At 43.0% G+C, this 6,232-nt stretch overlaps 1 long non-coding RNA gene across 1 annotated transcript; it reads right to left on the bottom strand.

Moving 5' to 3' along the window:
* Positions 1-3,332: 3,332 nt before the first annotated feature.
* Positions 3,333-5,263, bottom strand: LOC141041587 (uncharacterized). The gene is made up of 2 exons (XR_012202152.1): positions 4,933-5,263; positions 3,333-4,700 (listed from the first exon to the last, which is right to left on the bottom strand). It is a non-coding gene; the product is annotated as an uncharacterized lncRNA (long non-coding RNA).
* Between the last annotated feature and the right edge of the window lie 969 nt (positions 5,264-6,232).

Genomic DNA, 6,232 nt, shown 5'->3' with positions numbered 1-6,232 from the left:
GGACCGGGCATAGTCACACGCGGTTCAACTAAAGTTGGAGAAACTGACACCCGCCAGCCACCTGTGTGCAAAGCACGTCGGTAGAAACAGTCTCGCGTAAGCGTACGCGTGATGTCGGTCCGGGGCGCTTCATCCAACAATACCGCCGAACCAAAGTATGATATGCTGGTAAGCAGTATGACTTGTATCGCCCACAACTCACTTGTGTTCTACTCGTGCATATAACATCTACGCATAAACCTGGCTCCGATGCCACTGTTGGGGAACGTAGTAATTTCAAAAAAATTCCTACGCACACGCAAGATCATGGTGATGCATAGCAACGAGAGGGGAGAGTGTCGTCTACGTACCCTCGTAGACTGTAAGCGGAAGCGTTATGACAACGCGGTTGATGTAGTCATACGTCTTCACGATCGACCGATCCCAGCACCGAAGTTACGGCACCTCCGCGGACTGCACACGTTCAGCTCGGCGAAGTCCCACGAACTCATGATCCAGTAGAGCTTCGAGGGAGAGCTTCGTCAGCACGACGGAGTGATGACGGTGCTGATGAAGTTACCGACGCAGGGCTTCGCCTAAGCACCGCTATGATATGACCGAGGTGGATTATGGTGGAGGGGGGCACCGCACACGGCTAAGAGAGATCAATGATCAACTTGTGTATCTATGGGGTGCGCCCCTCCCCGTATATAAAGGAGTGGAGGAGGGGGAGGGCCGGCCCTCTCTAGGCGCGCCCAAGGGGGGAGTCCTACTCCCGGTGGGAGTAGGATTCCCCCTTCCCAAGTTGGAGTAGGAGAGGGAAGGAAGGGGAAGGAGGGAGGAAGGAAAGGGGGGCCGCCCCCCCCTCCCAATTCGGATTGGGCTTGGGGGGGGGGCCTCCTTTGCTCCTTTCCCCTCCTTTCCACTAAGGCCCAATAAGGCCCATATACCTCCCGAGGGGTTCCGGTAACCTCCCGGTGCTCCGGTATATTCCCGATCTCACCCGGAACCATTCCGATGTCCAAATATAGTCGTCCGATATATCGATCTTTATGCCTCGACCATTTCGAGACTACTCGTCATGTACGTGATCATATCCGGGACTCCGAACTACCTTCGGTACATCAAAACACATAAACTCATAATACCGATCGTCACCGAACGTTAAGCGTGCGGACCCTACGGGTTCAAGAACTATGTAGACATGACCGAGACTCATTTTCGGTCAATAAACAATAGCGGAACCCGGATGCTCATATTGGTTCTACATATTCTACGAAGATCTTTATCGGTCAAACCGCATAACAGCATACATTGTTCCTTTTGTCATCGGTATGTTACTTGCCCGAGATTCGATCGTCGGTATCTCCATACCTAGCTAAATCTCGTTACCGGCAAGTCTCTTTACTCGTTCTGTAGTGCATCATCCCGTAACTAACTCATTAGTCATATTGCTTGCAAGGCTTATAGTGATGTGCATTACCGAGAGGGCCCAGAGATACCTTTCCGACAATCGGAGTGACAAATCCTATTCTCGATCTATGCCAACTCAACGAACACCATCGGAGACACCTGTAGAGCACCTTTATAATCACCCAGTTACGTTGTGACGTTTGGTAGCACACAAAGTTTTCCTCCAGTATTCGGGAGTTGCATAATCTCATAGTCATAGGAACATGTATAAGTCATGGAGAAAGCAATAACAGTAAACTTAAACGATCAAGTACTAAGCTAACGAAATGGGTCAAGTCAATCACATTATTCTCCTAATGATGTGATCTCGTTAATCAAATGACAACTCATGTCTATGGCTAGGAAACTCAACCATCTTTGATCAATGAGCTAGTCAAGTAGAGGCATCCTAGTGACACTATGTTTGTCTATGTATTCACACATGTATTATGTTTCGGGTTAATACAATTCTAGCATGAATAATAAACATTTATCATGATATGAGGAAATAAATAATAACTTTATTATTGCCTCTAGGGCATATTTCCTTCAATAATCATCTAGCGAGCAATAATAAGATATCTCAAACGGCAACATGTTATCAAAACAACCATGATATAATATGACAATAGTGGTATCTCGCTAGCCCTTTTTGAGACCACAAAACATAAATGCAGAGCACCTCCAAAGTTCAAGCAACGACTAAACATTGTAATTCATGGTAGAAAAGATCCAGTCATGATGCACCCAACATTAGCTACACACAATGCATAAGCATGAAGGCAGTGCTCTCAGGTTCTGGCGCTTATTTTAGAAGGTGATGACACAACATAAAAGTAAATAGATAGTCCCTTCGCAGAGGGAAGCGGTGATTTGCAGAGGTGCCAGAGCTCAAGTTTTTAAAACAGAGGTAAATGATATTTTGAGACATGCACCCTTCTCATTTACTTTACGACCATCAGTTATCAAGATCTTCCATGCTAAGCACGCTAGTGGCGGTTCCCAAGCGATAAAAGTAAAGGTTTTGACTCCATTGGGAGTTTTTGTTTGATTATTTGTAAGCTTTTTCTGTTTGCAGTTTGGGACTGGGCATCCCTATTACCGCCCTTTTCTCGCGCGATGGCGAGTGAACAAACACTCGACCTGAGAATAACCCGCTTAGCATGGAAGATACCGACCACCTCCTATCATTCCATGAACGATCCAGGCACACAAAAAGGATATTTATTTGAAGTTTTTAGAGGTGGCACATGCAAATTTACTTAGGACGACAGGGTAGTACCACATATAGGTAGGTATGGTGGACTCATCTGGAATAACTTTGGGTTCAAGGTTTTTGATGTACAAGCAGAATTCCCATTTAGTACAGGCGAAGGCTAGCAAATAGATTGGGAAGCGGCCAACTAGAGAGCAACAACGGTCATGAACATGCATTATGCATAAGTAACATTGGACACTAGCATCAGTAGGATATGAATGCTATGAACATAAATATCATAGAGGCTATGTTGGTTTTGATTCAACTACATGCATGAACATGTGCCAAGTCGACCACTCGAACATTCAGAGGAGGATACCATATCATCATACTACATCACAATCATTTTAACGCAATGTTGATATCCAAGATAAATCATTATCCACTCCTAGCTACTTATGCATGGCATCAGAATCTATAATCTCTAATTGTCATTGCAAACATGTTTAATCATAATGGGTTGAATCATGTATACTAGGTTAAACATATTTACACAAAAAGAACAGGAGAAAATGAGGTAAAATGGGCTCTTTATTAGATCAACAATTATTCATATGAGAGTCACTCAACATTTTCATAGTGGTCTTCTTCTTGATACGACTCGAGTAAAAAGAAAAGAAATTCAGAGAAACACACTGAAATATTTTTGGAGTTTTTGGTTTTCTTGAACAAGGAAATAAATTGGAAAAGCAAAAACGAGAAAAACTATTTACACGGGAAAGCTCTCAACAAGCAAAAGAAGAACAAGGAATTTTTTTGGGGGTTTTCCTTTTAGTACTACAATTAAGCATGCATAGAAAGTAAACTAACTAAAACTCATTTTTTTGGTTTTTCTAAGATTTTTCAAACACACAAGAAGAAAGCAAGAAAATAAATCTAAACATGGATGATACAATGAAAAAGTGTGAACACCGGCAAAATAAGTGAGCATGAATGTAATGTCGGTGAGAAACATGTACTCCCCCAAGCTTAGACTTTTGGCCTAACTTGGTAAAAAGTCAGTAGCCTGGATTGTAGTTGGGGTACCGAGGAGCGGGCATCCACTCATCCCACTGCTGAGGCTCCTCCACTGCTACAGCCTAGTCATTCCGGTAGGCGATGATATCTGCAGGCATAATCCTATATCCACCCTGGCAACAGGATCAAACAAAGCAGGAGTAGGCAATGGAATAATATCACGAGTTTCAATGCTAAAAACCAGGTTATAGGGAATAGGAATGGCAGGGTAATCTCGTGCAATAAAATGTTGGTGTTCCATGGCTGCGTGGTCTAGGTAAACCTTGGTCAGAGGGTAATCATGAGGGCGTATCTCAACATTAAAGTGAGCCGCCAAACGAGTAGCGAAAATCCCACCATGTATTTTACCCTTGGACTTATTAATGTGGAGGTGACGAGCCACAATACCTCCCAAGCTATAAGTGTTGTCGCCCTCTAGTGCACGACGTAAAACAGCAAGGTCTGGTGAACTGAGTGCACCCACCTTCTCTCTAGCAAGCAAGCATTTGCAATGAAAAGAGCAAAGTAATGAACCGTATGAAAATGCAAGCCAGCGGCAGTGATAGCTGACACCCCTCTCTCATCTCCCACTATCAATGTGCGATAAAAGCCCTCAAACTCTGCCGGCCTAGGCTCAGCTAAACCCCCGTCAGAAGGGATCATGCATATGTTACAAAATTCAGTAAGTTGTATCTGACGAGTTTCAGCATATAAACTAAACTGCACCTCAGGGGGGTTATTCCTAGGAAAGAAAGTAAAACTTTGAACAAAGATGTTTGTGTGGATTTGATGTTGTTCACACTCATCTGCGATGAAGTCGGTGAGCCCAGCATTAGCAGCATATTGTGTGAACTCCTGGAGGATTCCAGCCTCTTCCATGAACTGGGTATGCGGCCATTCGCACGGCCGTACCTCCGCCAACCTCCGAAGATGGAGATCACTGTTAGACGACTCCCCAATAACACCCTTGGAGTTCTTCTTAGAGGCAAACTTCTAAAAGATATTCATCGTTTTCCTATGAACAAAATTCTGAAATTTTTAGTCCATAAATTTTTCCAACAAACCTTCACAAAATTGATAGCAACTACTCATAGGGATATATAGAGGCCATAGCAAGCATTCAAACTACTTAGAACTCTAAGAATTCAACATGCAAGCTCATCTACAGCAGCACCAAGAGTAGCTAATTATTAAAAATATAAACCACTATAACAAAAACTAATTGGACAAACGGTGGAGTCGCATACCAAGCAATAATCCCCCGGAACAGTTTCGGAAGCGGAGCTTCGAGCAGAGAGATCGAAATCCATGGGTTTAAGAGCAAGAACACGGGAGAGAGAGCAATGGAGATTTTTTTCTGGAGGTAAGTGATGATGTGGTGTAAAGAGATAAGTGATGGAGGCCCACGTGGAGACCACAACCAACCAGGGCGCGCCTGGGGGTCCTGGCACGCCCAGGTGGGTTGTGCTCACCTGGTGCACATCCCTCTGGTATTATTTGCACCATAAATTCTTAAATATTCAGAAAAAATCGTATTAAATTTTCAGAGCATTCTGAGAACTTTTATTTTTGGGTCATTTTTTATTGCACGAGAAATTCAGAAAACAGACAAAACATGGCATTTTCTTTTATTTCTATACCTACTATTAAAGCAAGGTGATATTCTTGATTTCGTCCCGTATCTGATTCGTATGTCGTGGCCTTTTTGCAGAAAAGACCCTTCTATTTTCGCTATTCAACGCACAGTTCTTGGTAAGTTTAGAAAAAACGGTTCGAGATTCTTTTTGGGATCAAGTGGCGGCGCTCCCGATCAGATCGGGAGCAGGACAACGGGGGCGAGCACATGAAGGACGCGGACGACACGCTGCCCGGGCGAGAGAATGTGACACCCAAAATTTCATTTGGATTTTTCAAAAATTTTACTTGACTTGAGGGAGGTGATTTAAATTTTTTCTTCAAAAGAACCCTCCCTTTCAAAATATTTTTTTATGGAAAGAGTTTTATTTGGATTCACCCAAGACTTGTTTTTGGTCTTGGAGGTTCTTGCTTTTTATTTTGGACTCAAGCCAAAATACTTTTCACTTGGGAAAATGCCTTTTGGAAATTCCTTTGAAAATGCCCTATGGCTTTTGAAATGTTTCCTTGCCCCTTTCAACATTCTCTCTTACCATGGCCTTAGTGCAAATCCACTCTCCTAAACCTTCCCTCATCTTTGGATCATGATTTGTATCAAATCCAGCAAGTTGAACCTCCCCATATGATTATTTTTCCATTTAAATCTTATCAAAACAATTTCTGTCTTCTATTCTAGCCTTTGGAGATTTACAAAGGAGCTACCATTTTTGTTTTGATTTTTGCCCCCAAACCAATTTCCCTTCCTAGTCCTTTGAACCCTCAACCCAGATCCATGAAGATCCACTGGTCTTCAGTTCAAAATTTTCAAACTATACTTGCTGCAAGTTTGGACCAGATTTGCCAAATTTGATGAAATTCATTCAAATCCTTCTCCAAAAATTCTGAGAAAAATCAGGCAGCCTCTGGGTGCAT

The sequence above is a fragment of the Aegilops tauschii genome, chromosome 2, assembly GCF_002575655.3.
Source record: "Aegilops tauschii subsp. strangulata cultivar AL8/78 chromosome 2, Aet v6.0, whole genome shotgun sequence".
NCBI lineage: Eukaryota > Viridiplantae > Streptophyta > Magnoliopsida > Poales > Poaceae > Aegilops > Aegilops tauschii.
Note: the sequence above shows the minus strand (reverse complement) of the source record. Positions and strands in the feature narration are given on the sequence as shown.